The 20469-nt window shown below is 43.6% G+C and overlaps 1 protein-coding gene across 5 annotated transcripts in view; it reads left to right on the forward strand.

The window, feature by feature from the left end:
• Positions 1-5812, forward strand: part of INO80D (INO80 complex subunit D) — a 46089-nt gene extending 40277 nt beyond the window's left edge. For 4 of the 5 annotated variants that reach the window (XM_057372841.1, XM_057372844.1, XM_057372843.1 and 1 more), the window contains exon 13: positions 4082-5811. The gene's annotated coding sequence lies outside the window, so the exon portion shown is untranslated. Of the gene's footprint in view, positions 1-4081 lie in introns of all 5 variants that reach the window. The other variant, XM_057372845.1, reaches the window with a different exon arrangement.
• Positions 5813-20469: the final 14657 nt, after the last annotated feature.

Below are 20469 nucleotides of genomic sequence, written 5' to 3' on the forward strand. Positions count from 1 at the left end.
AAAAAAGGAAAAAAAATAGTAAATAGTTTTAAAAGTAAATAATAATTTAAGAAAGAGCGTCACCTAAGTGAGAGCGCAAGAAGGAGATCTTTGTTCAGTTTTATAGTCAACGGTGTCTGGCTTATGGACTCTTCTCGGGGCTCTCATCTCAAGTTCAACATACAGAATCTTTTTCATCACGCTCAGCTTTAAACTTTTTATTTAAAGATACCCTTCCCCAATGAGCTTTCAGAATACTTATTGTAGATTTTAAGAGAAATGGTATATTAATTTATGCTATTAACATCACCTCATAAATTATAAGTTTTATACTAAAGCTGTATTGAGTGTAATGAATTATGTTGCATATGTGTTTTTAAAAGCTATAAAATTATATACAAGCTTTTTTGGAAAAACAAACTAGTGAAGCACCTTTTTACACTGGATCTTTGCCGTGTCAAGGTGTACAGCTATTCTTTGCTACCTTGCAGATATCTATATCTATATATAGATATATATATAAATAAAATAAAATGGTATCCTGTATCAACAAGTATAGAACTCTTTTTAACCCTTATATTACTGTTCCTATAACTCTTTTTAAATTTCSAGTGTTACATTCTGCAATAATTTATCCGTGGTTTGTACCTATGATTAGAAATTTAGTTACAGGGTAATAGATCAAATTTAAAAATCCAACTACTGTAGCTGGGAGTTGTGAACCAAGTTTGTAAGACCTTTTCTTTTTTTTAATGTATTTATTTCCAGTTAGCTCTGTGAGTTGGAATTTTGAAAAGTTGGAACATTAGGAATCTACAGTGTCTTATTCAGGAATTTTTCCCTTCCTTTCCTCACAAAGGAATTCCCACTGTGACTTATAAATAGAATTAGACTGCTTGTGTGCATGTATGTATTATATATACACACAAAAAATATGCATTGGGGGGGATGTATGTGCGATACGAATGTGTATATTGTATGTAGGTCATAGTTTTGTAAAGAGAAAAGTAGTCAAGAGGTGATGGAATGTATTGTAGAAATGTGATTATTTAGTAGGGGGTTGTTATGTCCTCACTGTTGTATAAATAACTGAAACTCTCTACTATATAATCTTCTGTTATAAGGCTAACTCTGATATCATGTCAATTTTACTGTTTTTCACATGAATTGCTTTGAGCCCTGTTTAAAATGCCATGAAAATACCAAGCTCCTAAAGACAGCCTTCAAGTAAAACAAATGGGGGAGGAGGAGTGATGAAAGAAATGAGTTTTTCAGGAGAAATTGAATGGGAAGGTTTGCATTCAGTGGGATGGAGAGGCATGAGAATTGCTGTATCTTTGCAAATTAATACCCAAATGTYCTATGGTCTGACTTGGAAAATGCTGTCAATCATTGTACTTGTGTTTTCCTGTTAGATTGTAAAGGGTACTGTTTGTGGAGTGGTCTCCATTCCATAAAAGGATCTTGTCTTCAAAGCAGATTTTTTTTTCTCTTCTGAGGATCTTTGTGGATATCAATTTTGCCCCAGAAYTGCAGATTGCAGAACAAAATATGCATTCAGTCAATGGAGTTTCACTTAGGCTGTGAAATTCTGAATTTTTGTGATCACTTACCTTTTTTCATAATTGGAGAAGGAAGATTTYTTTATGGGAGCTCTCACTTGAAATTGTCAGAAGTCAGATTGGCTTACTCTTTATATTGTTCTGTTTAGGCCAGAGAAAGTAACCTAATCCTTATTTATTCATACAGTATCACTTTTGAGAATTATGATCCTGGTGACTTTAAAACCCTTTTTAGGAAAACAGAGCTTCCGGTGTTGAACAGAAATTTGAAWTTTTTTGCAGTTTTTTTTTAATATTCCCCTCCATATTATTCTGTTGATACTCCCCCCAGGCATCTCTCCCCGTTTCCTTCTCCCCACAATTTGTTTCTGGCACGTGCATACAGGCAAAAGGGTAGGGAGGTGGAAGTTGTCAGAGGCCTTTTCTTCTGCTTATTCGGTGGTAATGGGAATTAAAGGCATAAATCTTTATGCCTTTATGGAGAAGAATAGACCCATTTTTGTGTATACCTGTACAGAGAGACATATCTGTAAATGAGATAATGGTAGCATTTTGCTGACTGTGGACTTGCCCTCACGATGTACAATAAATATGTATGAATGCAATCAATCTAAATCTATATATATGTGCACAGACCTATAGATGGAATATACCTTGTATCACACACCTGTAATTTAGCTGTAAGATGAGTAAGTGTGTGAGATTTACTATCCATGTAACATATGTGTGACAGGTAAGCACTTGTGCCAGACAAGTTGTTTTAAATTCTTCTGACGGGTCTGGATGACTCAAGAGACTGATCTGAGCTTGGTCCCCAAGGGTTTGTGTTTCCCCAGCCCTCACAGTGGAGTTTCCTTGCCGTGTCTCTGCTTTTGTTTTGTGTTGAGTCTCGTTGAGGCCTCTTGCAATGCCACCTTCTTCTGCTTCTCTGCTCCATTGCCTCCATTCCAGCTCCTCCTTGTCCCTGCCTCTCCTCAGTTCCTCTTGCGAGCAGCAATCAGCTTGAATGGCCCAATCCAGCTCTGCTTATGCATTAGGGAAATTCTCTTGGTGACTGGAGTGGTAGCTGAATTGGGCCCTGCTTGAATTTATTTAAACTTCTTCAGCTATTCAATTGTGATTCASTAGGACTGTGATTGATTTGCAGGTGAACACAAACTTTTCATGGATGATGATGCAAAGCTTCCTAGTGTATTAAAAGGTTGACCCAGCATCCTATTTAAATGGTCAAAATGAGAAAACTGCACCCACCAAACATTACCTTCCAATTTTCAACCCTTGGGAGAAAAAAGAAGYTTGGTTTGTGTTTCCCATAACACAGGCAGTAAGCACAAGGCAGCCCTGTGCTCTGCTCTCAGCAATGGAGTTGTCATCAAACATATCAAAAGAAACAGTTTGGTACACTTTACCATGAAGCAGATTTTAAAATGGAGTGCAGGGTTGACCATTAACATGCTAGCACTTTGCATCTAATTGTGTTTTAGATGATCTTGCTTATGCAAGTAAATTGTGGGCTKAAGTATTTTATTTTCTGTTTTCTGGCTAAATGGAGCTTCTGTATCCTTTTAGCAGAAAGCAGCTGTCAGCAACCTGCTCAGTCACATTGAAGCTGTGTAACTTAGGCTTCAGTTTCAGAGGAGAACGCTGCTCCAGTTCTGTCATCGAGCCATACTGGATTCCATGTTTTCAATATGGCTATGACACAATTTTTCTTGGCCACAATTCAGCCATGGAATTTTGTCTTCCTTGCATTTCTGTTAGAAAAAGGTAACTGGTGTACCGTTCCATCTGAGCTTTCATGCAATCATACACRATTTCTATAACACATATGTTTGGGCGTGTGTATGGATATGTGTGTGTGCTGTGTGTGTATAACAGAGATTGATACACACACACCTATTATGCTATTTCAGTTGATGTATGTGGAGAATGTACCTGTTGGTTATCTCCTGATATATACTCATGCATACGTATATTAAATATGTATATAGAGTGCAGATGTCTTGCATATACATATGTATATGTTATGAACCTTGGTTGGCAATTTTTGTCCACACTTTTTTTTTGCAAATTGCTGTCCCTTATGATTTCTTTTYACTGAAGCTGCATTATATAGAAGAAATGGAGAAATGTGTTATCAAAGTTTTATTTTAAAAAGGAGACTTTTAATTATCTAAAGCCATTTGTAATTGTCTTTTGATTTTTTACTAGAAGGGTTGTTATTTTAAAAAAGAAAATAAAAAGAAAAAAGAAAAAAAAAGCAAAAGCAAGCAGACAAGCCCTTACTCCCACCATTGTTTAGGTGAATATAAGAAAGAAATGGAAATACAAGTTTCTAAGTATTTATTTCATTCAGGTATTTCTGAGGCATACAGTAATTGCATTCTGCCCCATCCCCCWTCTGTCCAATTATAATTAATGATTCATCATTTCTTTTACACAGCTTTTTCCCTCATTATTTTTGTAAATCATTGTTTACCTCCTACATTCAATAGTGCTGATATCACTAAGGAGATTTCATGTCCTTCTGTCCTTTTTAGGAGAAATGCCAGTGCATCACTATTGTTTCATTTTAACATACTTTGTGGAGGATGGATGTTTTTATTGAAGATGTCTGTAACCCGTCTAACTTATTTAATGTGAGGAGCCTTCATTGGAATCTATCGTCTGTTTGTTCCCAACAAGTTCAAGTTTCTGCAACTGTTTTTTCACCAACACGTTAAATAATTCCCTTCTTCTTTTATGCCTGAGGTTTTAAAATTTGAGTTTATTATTGTGGGTTTGTTTTTTGGTTTTTTTTTTCCCCTCCAATTCCCAAAAACGTTTATCTGCGAGTGGAGCAAAACAGATGTCAGAAGCTCAACCAATATCCTTTTTGCAGTTAAGGGTAAATATATTTACCCTAGGCTTAATAAAAGAAGGTAGCAAATGGACAATCTGAARTGCTTAGAGGGAATGCTCTCTCTTTTTAAGGCTGTCTCCGAGAAGTTTGTGTTTGGTGTCATTTTAAAGGTAGCTTGATCATGCTTTGATATCAGAAACAGCCTTGTAACAAAGAGCCTCATACACTTGTTCGGTCACTAGAGTTTTAAATGTAAACAAGTTGCAGTGGGAAAGCAAAGGTGAGGCAGTGTATTTTGAACCAGTGAATTGTAGCTTGCAAACGTACCTGATTTTGAAGTAACTGCATGGTAGCAAGGATTAGCAGTCTCTTACACCCCTTCCTTGTCCCCTCTCATCCCTGAGACATGTGTTCAGCATACCGTACATTGGGAAAAATAAACAACTTCCTCAGCAATGCTACTCCACTGAATGACTGCTTAAAGGGAACATACAAACGGGCATTGCCCATCCCGTCTCACGCTATTAGCTGGAAGCCTGGCTAATACGCACAAACAGCCCAGCCCAGGTGGCTTCTGTGGATGTGTCACTTTTGGAGAGTGTGGTGCATCGAGGTGCCCRTGAAGAAGGGTCCCTTTCTCTGGGRTCCCTGGCAGCAATTTTAACTCACACCACTGCTTCTAGTGCTGGAGGCTCATGGACAGCATTCCAGGGGCGGGGAGGAAAGCTTGGGTTTGTACTTTCCCTTTAAATAGGAAAGGTTGGCTCACATGTTCCTCATACTTCTCAATGAATGTACTGTATTACCATTTAAAAAAAAAATCAATTAAATGATAATAGATTGGTCTCCTTTTGTTATCTGGTCCTTGTTTAATTGGTTTAAGGGTTTTTGTATACAAAAGTTTACATTTTTATGTATATTTTTCTTGTGTAAAAACTGATGTAATATGTGTATAAAACACTGTATGTATTATCTGTATATAGTGTGACAAAATGATTTTCTTTCTTTCTTTTGGATGTATTAATAAATCTTGCTGTGAAGTAGCTGTGTTTACTATGATGAAACCCTCTTCTCCAAGCCATTTTGCTAAATCCAAGATGTATGGATATTGCCCAGGATAAAATCTACTCCATAAAGTGATTTTTTTTCATTTAAAACATATCCTAAGTACAGTTATTAAACTGTCCTTTGCTTAGATTGCTGTAGAGTCTGATTCAGCTCTTGTTTATTCTCTGTTGCTTTCTAATGACATTAGCTAATTAGTTTTGCAAACAACCCAGGGTCTTCAGTCTCAGTCCTGATTCTSATTATAGTGCTTTCTAGCTCTGGCTCTCTGGTCTGGAGACTAGATCCTCTCAATCCCGCTTTCTGGTTTGAGGAAGTATAATTTAAGGGGTATAAAATAGAATTTTCTCATGTATGTTGTTATGTTTTCTGAGATTTAAAAAATATATACCTGCTTCATCAACTGAACTGGTTAAGTTGGAGTTTGGCATTATTTTGATGATTAGCATGTGGGTGAGAAATGATGGTTGCTGAGGTGCTGTGGGGCCCTGGTGTAATTAGGGCAGCATTTCCCAGTATCTGGTTGCAATTCAGGCCAAGGGGGTAAGTAGTGTCAGTGAATGGTGTGATCTTTCATGCTAACATGTGCTGCAAAGGTTTTGTGGCAAAGRTGAAATTGTGCTTTAATACTTTGTGTTCCTGGGAGATGGGAGTACACTGAGAGTGTCGCATCCAGATCTTTATCAAGACAGAGTGACAAGAAAAGCACAGATGCTTAAAGTCAACAAAAGGAGAGCGCAGAAGTGTAAGTTGAATGCAATATGGCTTGAGAAAATCTACCCCAAGCTTATCCTTTCTAGGGAATTCTCAAGGTTATGGGCCCAAGGCAATTAGACACTCTAGGGGTAATAGTAATGAGGCAGTTCTGGGCCGTTGCTGATGAAATTCTAGCTATGTGTGTGGATACTACAAAGCTGATCCTTCAAAGTGCTCCATCTCAAGTAGCACTCAAAATGGCAAGAGGAGGAATTGATTCTTATGGAGAAAATAGTTGTTTAAAATCTGGTTTTAACAAACCAGCAAAAGAAAGTTGCTGTTTGGTRTAAGATTTGACAGTGTAATGAGGACTAAGAAGGTGGAAGTTAGGAAAATGGGGCCTCTTCCCTGGCAGAAGTAGGGGTGTCCACTCCAGTCCTGAGYTGGGCATTCCCCAGTGAACTTGATGTGAGAAGGATTGAGACTGCTCTGCTGACTAAGGCAGAGACTGATTGACCTGTGAGGTTTTTTGCCCACTATTTTTCATGAACAACAGAGAAATGCTGCTCTTAGAAAATGATTGCATGGCTCTCAGTCTGAAACTTCACAAAAGCAACTGGTCATTGTTCTAGTGCCACATTTCAAAACACAAATAGGTTTTGTTTGAAGTATCAGTTCAGGAAGAATGTGGTACATTTTTTTTTGTATTTTAATAGTCCTCTCAAGCTCCAACAGTAGCTTTTTAATAGCTGGCAATTATTTTCTCAGGAAAGCTCATTTAGTTTGTACTTGAAAAGCAAGTGACATTTTGTTACAGGAGCAAGTGTGGCTCTGGCATTCAGTGAAGCAATTGGAAAGAGAAATCTTCATTAAATTTGGGARCTGGCTTCCTGCAGAGATGAAAACAACCTTTCTCTTTCCCAGCATAGTTACAGGYGATTGTCCCATCTGCAGGAAATAATGGGGGCCATCTTCCATGGTCCCTGCTGGAGCCTATGCCCAAGCATGGGGCTGGTGCTCTGCAGCTTTGAGGTCTGAACTGGYGATACAGGATGCTTGTTTTAAGAGGTTAAGAGGTGAGTGGCATGTTTGCTGGCAGGAGGTTCAGCCCACAAACAGCTGCCTTGTTTTATTGTTAATGCTAATTATAAATTGTGGAAGGTGCCAGTGAAGAGGCTTGGTACTGCTGAATCTAGGGGGAAAATTGAAGTATTGTGTTAAAAATGTCCCTGAAGGCAAAGTAGCTTTGCTACTGAGGTGCATTCTTGTGTTTCTGTGTGGGGACAGTGGTACAGAAGTTCTTGGTCTGCATCCAATACCTCCCTTGACAGATGTCCTTAGGCCCAAGAGACTTATGTCTTGTTCCCCCCTTACATTTCATTTGCGATGACCACACAGCCACTGGTGTGGACGACAGTCCTGCAGCGTAAACTCGGTCTGGCTCTGATTGTTTCTGCTCAGCTCGTGCACCAGCTCCAGGTTCCTGCCTGTTCTAAGTGATAACTTCCACACTGTGCAACTCTAGGTGGATCAGCCAGCCCCAGGGCACTCCTGCATATCTGATTTGTGGGGCCCTGCTGCGGTTCCTGCCAGGCTTGGTAGCAGATACAGCCCTAAATGCTGTCACATTGAGCAGTGCTTTTTCACAGCTCCCTTGCGTTCAGCAAGCCCACGTGTCCTGGGAGGCTGTCATGGACTTCAAACACTTCCACCCTCCCCATTGCAACTGTGCTGGATGTAGAGATGGCCCTTKGCAGCAGAAGAGAAAGTGCTCTGGTGAGAGAGAAGGGAGAGGGTCTTTGCAGCTGCAGAGCAGTGCCATGAGCCTGTGCTGTGGCCCCAAGGAGGGCAAAGGCTTGTGTGGAGCACAGCTAACATCTGATGTGGCACCCACCCTTATTTGTCTAGTCCTTCATCAGAGCATCTACAGCATAACAGCATACAGCTCATGCCAGAAAGAAATTCACAGATGAAAAAAATCCTGTTTTTTCTAGGGTTTTAAGTGTGTTGAAACCTTTCTCCTCAAGCTATGGCTTTCTTGTACCAAGGCTTTACATGTGCTGAGGGTGGTAGCACTCAGGAAGGAATCATCAGRTCCAAACTCCAGCTGAAGTGGTAGCAACTCTTCCTCAGCCAGCTTGTGCCAAAGCATCAGCAACAACAGAGAGGCTGATTTGTGTCAGATCTGGGCCAGTACTCTGCMAAGGTTTGATTTCAAGCTGTGAGTCTCAGTTATAATACTGCCACATTGGCAGAGCTGGCCCACATTTGTGCCAGTGGAATTTGTGCAGAACCAGACCCTGGAATTGTATTTCCCAAAGTGACTGCTGTTGCCATTTCCACACAGGACATGTGGTACATGGTTACAGCTTCCCTGTATCTCTCCATGGTGGTGGCAGTCCCTTTCAGTGTTGGGAGAGCTGCCTGAGTGTCAGGGGCWTTAAAGTTCTTTCAAGCAGTTTTGGACAGGTCTTCAAAATAACCTTTGTTGGATTTTATTTTCCATTTGCTAGGGAAAAAATGTTCTTTGCCATCACCCCATTATGGTGAACCCAGCTGGGATGGCTGGAAAGGTTTAAGGGTCATTCTTTAAGTGCCTGGAAGGATATGGATGGGTGAAATCCAAGACACATTGGGGTTCTTCTCTATATGGTCCTGTTGCCTGTTGCTGCAGACATTTAAACTTGCTGCCTGAATCAAGAGACAAGTATTAGCATCAGCAGAGGATAACTCCGTAAATGTGTAGTATTCTATAGCTTGTGCTCTCAGCAAGTTGCATACATTTGCCTATGGTTGCTTTAGTAAAGAGTTTTTTTTAGTCCAGTTGAGTATTCAAGTCAGTAAAACCACTTGAGTTCTATCTGAGAGCATGTGATTATTGGGTTTTTGTTTGGTTYGTTGTTTTTTTCCCCAACCAGTTTAATGCCTTGTTTAATCCTGCAGAATTTAATTTTTCTGTTAATCCACATTTACTCAGTGGAGCCAGCCAGTTTCCTCTGTTAATAATCTCTTTTTTTTTTCTGTTCTCCCTTGGGTCCTACTATTTAATATAGCTTTTAGAGTGTTTTTCTTCCTCCTTTTCTTCCCAGTGTTTTGCTGATTCTGTACAACGTTTTTGTCTTGTCCCCTCCATCTCCTAACCCCTCTGACTGCATCTAAAATTGCAATTCTGGTGAGCAAAATTAGATTCCTAGAACTCAGAATTTTCCCTTGTCAAACCTTATTCTGTYGGGGTTTGAACTTGACCGAAAGCCAAAAGCACTGCACCCACGWCGTTCTCTCCCTTCCCCCCACCTGAGAGGCAGAAGGGAGAGCAAAAGCCCAATTAACACTAAAATTTAAGTCTTTCAGATAACATAACATAATTGAGAGAAAGATACATATATGCTCCAGAAAATGGTCAGACAGGCTGAAAAACTTCAGTTGCAAAATAGATTTATTACAAAAAACTACTAAGAATACTACCGCACTGGGGAGGGGAACAAAGATAGGGAAAAATTTATAAGGAGAAGAAAAATAAAAACGGACATTTTAAGACACCGGTTATCCTTTCCGGGGACCCATCTCTGTCTCAGGTCATCCCTCTCCACCCCCCCATGTCTTCCTGCATACACAGGGCAGGAAATGAAAGTCTAACACAGATCAAACTACTCATTACAGTTGTCGTCCAGCATCATAGGAGAAGCGTTCTTACAGCTCCAAGCTATGGAAGGTCTTATCCAAGAAAYAGTCAGTGTATAACTGCTGGTGTCATGGGAATCTTTTCTTTACCTTGTGGGAGAAAGGAAAAAATGTTCTTCAAGGCCAAACTGCGTTGTTTCGGCACTATCACAAATCTCCTGGCAGAACACAGCTTCTTCTAAGCATCCACTTACTTCAGACGTAGGGCAGGGGCACCTCTTCCCTCCCTGCAGAACACAATTTCTTCTTAGCATCAACTCACTTCAAACATCATTGGGGAGCCAAGCCTCTTCCTCTTCTTTGGCTCCTGATCAGTTCAGTCCAGTCCTCAAAGGCCAGGTTTTTTTTCCTCAGAACAAGGTCTCCTTTTCTATACAGGTCTCTCATTRATGAAATAGTCCTTTCGAGAACAACTTATTCCTCCATGTTCAAGAACCACAGCACAGCACAGCAATCATCCGATCGTCTCCTTATTGTGATCTTGGGTCTCCATTTTTTTTCTTCTTACATCTCCTCACCCTCCTGTTCTGTTTTTCCCCAGTGCATGATACTAACAATCTAAAAACTAATGGCGGCTGCCCCTATCTTGCTTTGAATTCTTCTTAAGTACAAGACCATACGTCATCACAGAGGTGTAACCAACCTGTGCAATTGGCCCAAGCCTGATGGGCAGCCTGTCCATCAACCTCAGAGCCACAATGGATTGGCTCTGAAACACAGGGGGTTGGGCTCCTTTTGCTGGAGAAGAAGGAGAAAGCTTCTAGAACTTCCTCACAGGAGCCATCTTTGTGGTTTCTTGGTCCCATCCCCCCACCACCAAAAATTGGGCCAAGTAAAACCATGACAATCCTCTTCACTTGTCTCTTTTATCTCTACCATCTCTGCCCAGGTATGAGACTGTGCTTGGCAGAGCTATTCCTAATACCCCTAATTATGAAATTAGAATAAGGAAAGGTCTCAATCAGCCCTTTTAAAGATGATGGAGATGAGGATCTTGACAAACAATTATAGAAAAAATCAGTAAAGCTTCTCTGATATTTTGCTTTTCCTGGTGAGCTGGCTGCCTGTAGCWAATTTTTCTGTGATGACATGCCAAAAAGATGATGCCTTTATCAGACACCATTTCCCATTAAAATGCTTTAAAAGCTACCAGTCCTGCTCATGTTGGTCTGCTGTGATGTTGGCTACTTTCACACGGCGCTGTGCTATGGGGAACAAAGTGTTTTGCAGAGATCATGCTGTGCCTCTTTGAGTATGGCCCTGGCTTTGGGCAGACTTTGCCCACAGGCAGCACTGATGCCATCTGCCTTTGCCAGGTGACAGAAAACAGGGCTGCTGGGTGGCAGCTTAACTCTCAATTAATTGAATACTTGCAGGCACKCTTTTCCTTAATTTCCTTCCCAGTTAAATGGGATATTTATCCACAAGCTTTCTATCTGTCTCTTCCTGCTTCTTGCTGGATTTTATGACTGATGCTCTTAACCAGAATCCCCATTGGGCTGGTCTAAGATGARTATGTAAGACAAAAACAATGCATGGATCTTCTAATGGCTCTAAATATAAACTGAACTGCACAGAAAACTTTGAAGGCTATGAGCAGAAAAGAGCCAGTGACTCAGTGTGACTCAATCTGTTCAGAGTCAGTGAGTGACACAAAAAGACACTCTCTTTCAGTTCTCTTTCCAGTCAGCTGCCTGCATGCACTTTGCAAGTCCATCTCACAGGCTGTCCATTGTCCCATGCACCTCACTATGGTGACACCTGACAGCAAAGCTGGCTTCACCATCACCTTGTACACTCTATGCTCCACATCTGCTTCCTTGTCTTTGTTCTGTCTTTGTGCTGCTCAGTGACTGTCTCTGGTGGACAACATGCAGATTTTGCTATCTTAGACCCCAACTTATTCCAGTGGATCCAGCTCTTGCTTGCAGTTCTCTCTTGTGCAAAGCTCTAGTTTGCAGTCCATGGAGCTGTGACATTGTAATTGTTTTGCTGCCTTGTCAGCTCCCCCCAGCCCAGATTACATGCTCTGTCCTATATGGATAGCCATCCTGGTGTGAGATTTCCTGTCTGGAAAACCGGTGGGTTTTAAGCATCCTGTCCTATCCATTGTTACACTCTGGTCCTCTAATTGAAATGCAGCCCACGGTGCAAAATTCTTATAATACGTCAGAACTATAAAAGAAACTTCCTTTTTTACTTGGGTCATCTCTAATGCCTTAAGAACAAATCATCCATATACTTCACAATTCAGCCTTGTTTTTCTTCTGCCCTGTGTTTTTCCAGCAGCTCTTTGGGACTTGATTTGCAGGGTAAGATGGTGTTCAATAGAAGGAATACACTGATGACAGCAAACAGCTTCAACCTCTTGCACTTGGAGTATTAAGTTTTATGGCTTTCCCAGTGTTGTAAAACCAACACATGCTATTTTATTTTTAATTYTGAACATAATTCTGTTTATTTTTCTTGCAAGGTTTTATACCAAGATAAGCATTCTCAGAGGTTYTTGTTTACTCTGGGAAAATGGCTTGGCAAAGGACAATATTACTGTGCAAGGCCTGCATTGTGAAATGGCTTATTGGCTGTAATTTTTATGTGAAAGATGCCAGACTGTTAACAATCAAGAATTAAGTTTTCTCCCTCTGTTTTCAAACAGGTAATTTGCTGATTATTTTCCTAGGGATTATTCTTTGCTAATGGCCTATCTGATTGCATGGCATAGTTCTAATAATACTACTGTCATGGTCTGTGCAAGTGAGAAATGCTGTTCCCAGGGTGGAGGTGCAGAATGAAGGCAGTGGTGCTCTCCTGTGCAGTCACCCTGACAGCATGTGGTGGAGCAGAGCCCTGGTGTCTCGAAGGACATAATCTGATGTCAGCAGTGTTTTCTGCAGAGCAGGACCCAGGGGGATGGGAGCCTACTGAGCTGCTCTCCAGGTGGGAGCAGCCTGCTTGTGCCCACAAAAAACGTGCAATGGTGGAAGACTGCAGAGTGCTGTCACCACAAACTCAGGTACAGCTAAGGCAGGACTGTAGGATATTCTTGTTTGAGATTCAGGCTGAGTGAGCCTTGCTGGCAGTGGCTTTCCTGCTTAGTCCTTCCATGCCTGAACTACAAACAAATGGAGCTGCAGAGCCACCTGTGCCAGTCTGACAGGACTGTTTGAAGGGACTTCAGTCACAAGTGTGGTCCCAGCCGGTGTATGGGAAGTGCTGCACATGGTGTTGGGCCCTGGAAAGAACAAACAGTGAGAACCCAGGTGGATGGCCACAGGATGAGCAAAGATGCTGCAGTTTGCCACACAGGGGGACTTGATCCTGCTTGGTCCATCACCTGTAGTTTTGCATTCCTGGTTTCACTTCATTGCCAAGTTTAGCCTGAGCTTTTAAAAATCAACCCGAAGTAATTCCTGTTCTGTGGCAGGTTTATTCCAAAGTGGCCATGATGGAGCTGCCAGGGAGCACCTGGTGGCAATGACAGTGACAGTGCGTGACCTATAGAGCTGGGGATGCTGACTAGCATGACAAGTTCCAATTGTTCTTTTCAAACCAAGAAATTGCATCCTGCAATATGTGGTATAGTTTGTGCAGAGGCTCACATGTGCAGAACCAGTGTTCCCCAAATGATGTGAGATAAGRAAGAGCATGGGGAAGGGGAATATCTTTATTACTTTTTTCAAGGGCAGATGCTTTTTCACTTTTCATTTCCTTTTGCATTTCCTTTCTGTATTTGAGCTTTAACATCAGGTTTGAATCTGTCTTTGTGGCATTCAAGTGAAGGCTTACATATTTCATCAGGATTGTCTCTCTTATTTTCAGGACTGAAAGCCCCAAACAATATGAAGCAGTCACAGCCCTTTACACATCTGGAGTCCTTTCATCTKCTCCAAAGAGGCACTTTTCTTTATTCCTATTCACTGTCATTACTTAATTTCCTAGAGGCTGCAGCTCTTCAATGCCTGAGTGACGTATGTCAAAATATCTCACTAGGCTCTTCCACTACATGAAACAGTATATCCCATTTCCAGAGCTGAGGAAATAACATTTCCTTCACTTTAGCTCATTATTCTTTACAAAATTGTTTTTCTTCAATTATCCTGACAACCTGAATTTTGACAGCTCCAGACTCACTGGGTAAAGCTCCTGCATCTCTGCAAACACGTTTTTTTCTTGAGAATTCTCTGCCATTTATCATGTCCTTCCTAGGGAGGACCTTTTATTTGGGAATTTTCTTATGTCTGCCACTGGAGGCTGGGTGTCAGCACACAATTCACAGCACTGATCTCGTGGTTTTAAAATACACCTGTTACCTCTCTGCAAGGTAATGTGTGGGTTTGCAGGCACATGCCCTGTAACTTTTATGGACAAGTTTTATAAAAAGAGTCATCACTTGCATTGTCTGGAAGAGGATCCCAAAGGAAGCATTAGCAAAGATAAACTACCAGGAGCACTCCTCRGCACTGTCTAATGTGAGAGTCACTTAACCTATCCACAGGAAAAAACACTGACTATTTTACAGAGAGCTGTTACGAGTGCTTTCACTTGTGATCAGATACAGATGAGAACAAACTTCAGACTCTGAGCACTGTTCTCCTTCCTCCTCTGCACTATTATTGTGCATGCAGGAAGATGGGCTTCCCCTTTCCCATCCCTCATGGTCCCTGAGCCCCCTCCACGTTAGCAGCTGGAGGAGCCAGCACAGCTCTCACTCTGCTGGTTTGCTCAGAAACATTTTCCCAGGGCTTTGTGGGGTCCTCTGAGGCTGTCTTAGGAGGCTCAGTTCTGGAGGGAGGGTGGCCCATGCTGAGACACCTGCTCATCTCATGGCTAAACCAGAAATGTCCTGTGCTCCTGGGCAGGTCCTCAAGGCTGCTAATTGCACCTTCCTATCCCTCAGGAATACCTTGAAGAGAAAGCATGTGAGGTGTTGCCATGCCATGTGATGGAGGAGACAGCACAGATGGAAATCCAGACCAGTTTATAAGAAGAAAACACTATACCAACATGAGGGATTATTTATACTTAACAAAAACCTTGCATTTGAATCCTAGACTTTACTAATCCCATTTTTTTTTTCAAAACTGCTTCACCTCACCTGCACAAGAGTCATGACTGCCATATATCCCACCTCTCCTAGGAGCTGTCCTGATGCAGCCAGTCATCTGTATGCTGCAGAAATCCCACTTGCAAGCCAACTGATCCTCTCCTTGTTTTCAGTTTCCACCTGCTCTAAGTGAATGCCATCGCATGACTCCTCCCAATCTCCCTTGGGAAGCTAAGAGGCTCCTGACTCTTTTCACCATAACCCACCAAGAATTACATGTTTTATGGTAAAATTTCCCCTTCCTTAACCAGTCCTTTGCTGATGATGCTAGGTAAGGTGCATTAATTTGCTGGAGACTGGCAGACACATGTTGATGCTACTCCTTTCCTAACTGCTGCTCTGAACATGTATCTCATTTTCAGGTGTAATGAACCTCTCTAAGCTTTTCCTTGTCTTATCTTCMACTCTGAACGTTTTTTGGCAGTTACCTGTGACAGTCTGATGGGAAGAAGCTTTACTAGAGTGTATCACTTGCTGATTTTTTTTCCATCTTTTGTGATGAAAAAGCTCCGGTTGGGTATTTATCACCTGGGCTCTTCTTCAGGAGAGAGAACAGACTCGCTGGCAGCAGCTTCAGCWTTAACAAGCTGTCAGGTACGTTGGTCTCATGGTGCTTTTAGGGACACAGCAACTGTGCCTGCCTGGCTTCACAGGTGACAACAGCTGCTCTGTCCTGCTGGGGTGGCTCTTCTGCAGGCTTCACCAGCTTGCCTTAGTTTGATTCTGGGTTTTGTAGCTGCTTTGTCACTGATTTTAAGGCAGCCTCAAAACTGCAGGTGTGCTCTCTTTTTGACAACTCTCTTGCCTCCAGTTATCACCAGACACCAAACTTTGAGGAAAATTAATGGCACCTGCAGATTCTGTGCACTTAAATACTGAGATGCTTCATTTGCAAGTACAATGAGGTATTTTGGTGTCTGAGGCCTGTGCCTCATGTGTCTGCATTTCTTAAGCATGYAAACAGCTGGAATTTGCTCTGCTGGCAAGCAGGCAGGCAGGCTGGTGTGGCTGTGCACAGCACTGTGGGGATGACTCCTCAGCATGTCCAGTGTTGTGCATGTGACATTGGTGACCCCTGCCAACACAGGGGGTCCTGCTCTCCCCCTGTCCTCCAGTRGCTTTGGGAATAGCTCTCTGTGATTCTCTTCAGCACACTTGACTATTGCTGAGGACTCAAGATCACCTTGAACCTCGCTCCAGGGYACCCTCACCCATTTGAGACCCTTTMCKAGAGCTGAAAGGTGACATTTAGGTCCAGGGGACCTGCCTGGCCYTCACTGACCCCAGCAAAGCTTTGGTCACTTGTGAAGAGGAACCACATGCCCTCAGCCACGGGTGCAATTTTGTGGAGCCCACCAAGGCTACATTGCCTGGGCTTTGCAGAAGGGCAGTATGTGCGTGGTGTGCARGCAGTTAAATCAAGCAGGGATGTGCTGCGCTCTCCCTCTCTGTTGTTTCCCTCCAGCTAATCTCAAGTCATTTTGAAAGCTCGTATTTTGATCTCACTATATATAGAAAACATCACAGCTCCAAAGCTTCATCCCAACAGCACACAGGAAGGCCATTGCTGTGCCCTCTGTCAGAACACATGGCTCTCTGTCATGTCTGGGGTCTCGGGTCACCCAGCAGAGCTCTCCTATAAATGTTCCCAGGCTGGCAGGAGCTCAGGGAGCTCCGACACCCTCACAGCCCCCCAGTGGGATGTCACACTGGGGAATATGGGTGGAGTTTGCTCCCTGGACTCTTGTGTCCCTCACAGACAGGCAGTGACAGCAGATTGTTGCAGCCCTGCCCATGGCAGCCCTAAGCTATCACTCGTGGGGCTGCTGAGGTGGGGCCCAGGAGGCCTTCCTGGGCAAATAGAAACATTGTCCTTGGGATCCAAAATGATGTTTTAGGCACCTTATCTGCCAGGTTGCTCTGTGAGTGGGTGGAAAACTCACAGGCTCATGGCACTGATTTGTCTCTTGGGTGCTCTGCTGCCCAGCCCCAGGGACAGAGGGAGCACAACACATGGCAAATCCTAATTTTAATTCTAACATTCAGTTGCAGGAGGAGCTGCTTGACCCTCAAGCTCCTCTGCTCTCCATCCCATAGGKGTACAGCTGAAGAAGTGCCTGCAGTTCCTCCTGCATTTGAGGCTGACTAGCTCCTGAGCAGATTAGCCTGTGCCTGGCCAGGGGCTGCCAGATGCCCTCCTTTGCCTGCCCTCATCTCCTCACCTCTCAGAAAGGGCTGAGGATGCCACCTCCTCCACAGTCCAGCTGTGGGCAGTGCTGTGCAAGGCTGGCATGCACAGCTTCAGCTTGGCTCTTGCATTGGATAAGAAGGAAATGTGTTTCCAAAGCTGAATTGCTAAGGCAACACCAGGTTGAGCATGCAGGTGGGACAGGCAGAGTGAGCTGCGCTGGAGATGGTTGCTTCGCAGGACAGAAGGATGATGTGAAATCATTAGACAGGTGAGTCAGCTGTGATCAAATAAAGCAGAACTACCTGCTTTTTTTGCAAATGCAGAAAAAATCAAGTGTGTCAGGGAAAGCAGGAATACAGAAGGGATAAAGAGCTCAGCATTAACCTCCTCTTGGGAAGAGTGTCAGGGCAATAATAACTTGCCAGGGCTTTGATTTCTGGTGAATGCCTGCAATGCAAGTGATTTGTTCACTGCTGGTGGAAGATTTTGTTGGGGGTAAAGAGACCAGGGGAAGCAGCCCACGCTCATTGGCTCTCCAGATAAGGAACTGTTTGATAACATGGCATCTCTGCTTTTGGAGCAGGGAGAGCTCATGGACTGCTCTGCACAGGCAATTCAGTCCAGCTGGCAGCATGCAGGGGGCTTTATTACTGTTTCTTATGATTATTGTAATTTTTGTTATTATTATGATTACTGTTATTKGTTATTACAAACACCTGCCAAGACACACACRCTGATTTTTATTCCCTTCCTAAACRCCAGYATCTACTTTGTTAGCTGTCAATCTTTGGACACTCATTTGAACAAGCCAGAGCTTCCCCTACTGCAGTGCCAATGTGGGGGTCTTCACAGGGGATTTCTCAGCATGAACTGAGCCAGGTGTGTTGTGGGGTGTGTCAGATGGTCATTTTTAACTGTCTTGGCCTTTCTTCCATAAGGGAATGTCCAGACCATGTAAAATCAAGTTTCAGTGCATGGAGAAATGCATTTCTCTGTATACTTTTACATGCCCAAGGTTTGGTGTCTCACAGGGCTGCAGGTTGTATTTTTTTTTGAGTCATGTTCTTGGTGCATCCTGGGAAAGCCAGAGCTAAAAGGCTTTAAAGTTGTGGTGTTTTTAGGTGCAGAAAAGCTAACTAACACCATTTGGTATCCTCTGTATGGATTTCTGCCCTGGAGTGTTGAACGAATCAGGTGCCCACCCCTATTCCTAGGGAGGGTCATTGTACATTTAGTCCACACCCCAGACACACAGACAAGGGTAACTGGAACCAGGCTCCCTTAAAAGCAAGGCAAGACATTGCACTGASTTATCTGGCATGGGGTTGAGCCAGGGGAGATGTTTAGGTGGAGGGATTCCTGATACAGCCTCCATTACACAAGGTCAGATTTAACTCTGCTGCAACAGGTGGGCAGCCAGGGCACAAGCAGGAGCATTGTTGGTGAAGCTTTTGCAGATCCTCCTTTGCAATTTATCCTGCCTTTTCTGGCAGAGGAGGTGGGTGATGTCTGGACTCATTTGATTCGCCAGGTGGAAGCAGTCAGCCACGTTGTCAGCAATGTCTGAGGTCTGTGTGCCAGCACAGCACCCTGCTGGCTCAGCCATCAGCCCTCCCTGAACCTTTCCAGGTGCAGGTGGCACTGGCTCTGAAACACAGCAGGCACGATGGCAGGGGCACTGAGAGAAGGCCTGGGTGCTTGATGAGGCTGCTAGCATTCTTTCATGCACGTCTTTATGAGAAGACACTGGCTTAATCTCAGCTCAACTGGAAAAATGCCGATGACTGGAAATGTCATCAGCTGCCTGTGGGCCAGGCTGGCCCTCAGCTGATAAGGAGCAACGCAAAATAAAAATGTCAACACAAAAGTGGAGAAACACAGAAGCTGGTTGCAGTTCTTCTCCATCACTACTAGTCCTTCCAGGAGCTGAACTTTTCCTTAAACCCAGCTGCTTGAAGGTGTGCAGCCAGCCATGGCACTTGGCTTTCTTAGAGATATGATGATAAGGCATCCCTGTACATATACTYCAAGGAGATTATCTCTCTCCTCCACCCAAAGAAAACATGAGAGYGAGGGGAAAGAACTCAGTGACAAACTCTGCTCTTCCTTATAAAGGAGAAAGGTGGCTGCTCTCAGTGCTGCAGAGAAAAAACTCTTGTCCCACTGGCTTAAATAAAGAGGGTAAGTAAAATTTGTTGCTTTCTTTAACTTTTTTTAGGGCAAATCTCAAGATGTTCTGTGCTGCAACTTGGTTTCCTTTAAGCAGTAGTAGATAGTRGGGGAAGGAGACCCACCCAGAAGGAGGGCTGATCCACCTCCCTCCCATCTGGAGTATGGGCTTGGAACAYCACCTGGACACTAGGTTTGAGCTCCTCACCCCATGCCAAGTGTGCACTCATGACCCCACAGGAGCACCAAATACTGTGGCCTTTGGGCAAAAAGTAGTGCCAGAAGCGACTACCTAACCTTTCTTTCATGGGAGGAACATGTTAATTCTCCATTGGGAATGGAGTCCAAAGCTCAAACCTTGTGACTTCTGGAGCAGAGCAGTGTCTGAAAATGTCACCTGGGCCTTKAATCTGTCTGCATCCCTTCTCCAAGTTYACAGAGAAAATCTAAAAGCCTASGGAACTGTGCTTGAACAGCCAGCAGATTTAAGTAATTTACAAACTCATGAAAGCAACCTGTAAACGTTTCCATGAGTGTTTTAGTGAGGAATCTTAGAGGGAAAGATAAGCACCAGAGAGAAACAAGGCAAAGAGTGATTTAGAAAGCCTGCAGCTGGTGTAAGTACTGGCTTGATGTCACTAAAGCACTGGGGTTTAGAAAGAGGAGGAAGWTGGAAACATTCCTCTAATTCCTTGGCCAAACTCTGACCCTGGGACGTGCTTGCTCTGCCCCAGGTACAGCAGTCATTGGGGTTAACATCGTACTTTGACACAGCAGCCCCAATGCAGCTCTGCCCTGGAAGGCCCTACGGGATGCAGGGTGCATCATGCGAGTGTTCCCGAGGGCAGGGCCATGTCCGTGGATGGTCCTTTMGAAGCCATTCCTTCTGGGGCCGGCTGTGCCACGGAAAACCACCCTGCCCGGCTAAGCACCGCCGCTCCTTTGGGCAGCACGGGCTCTCCTGCCTGTCATTACAGGCTCATCTTAGCGATCAAACCCCCGAGCCTTCAGCCTGGCTCAGGCCTGCTGTGCGCAGACACGGGCGCTGTGGGCGGCGGGGCTTTGGCCGAGGGTTGGTGCCCCCAGCGCGGAGCTCCGCAGACGGGCCAGGCCCGGCCCCGCCRGCCCCGCTAGATGGAGCTCGGACCCCACACACCGAGCTGGCTCCGCTCTGTGCCCG

This window comes from Malurus melanocephalus, unplaced genomic scaffold, assembly GCF_030028575.1.
Source record: "Malurus melanocephalus ecotype Western Australia unplaced genomic scaffold, MMel_1.1 scaffold_180, whole genome shotgun sequence".
Classification (NCBI taxonomy): domain Eukaryota; kingdom Metazoa; phylum Chordata; class Aves; order Passeriformes; family Maluridae; genus Malurus; species Malurus melanocephalus.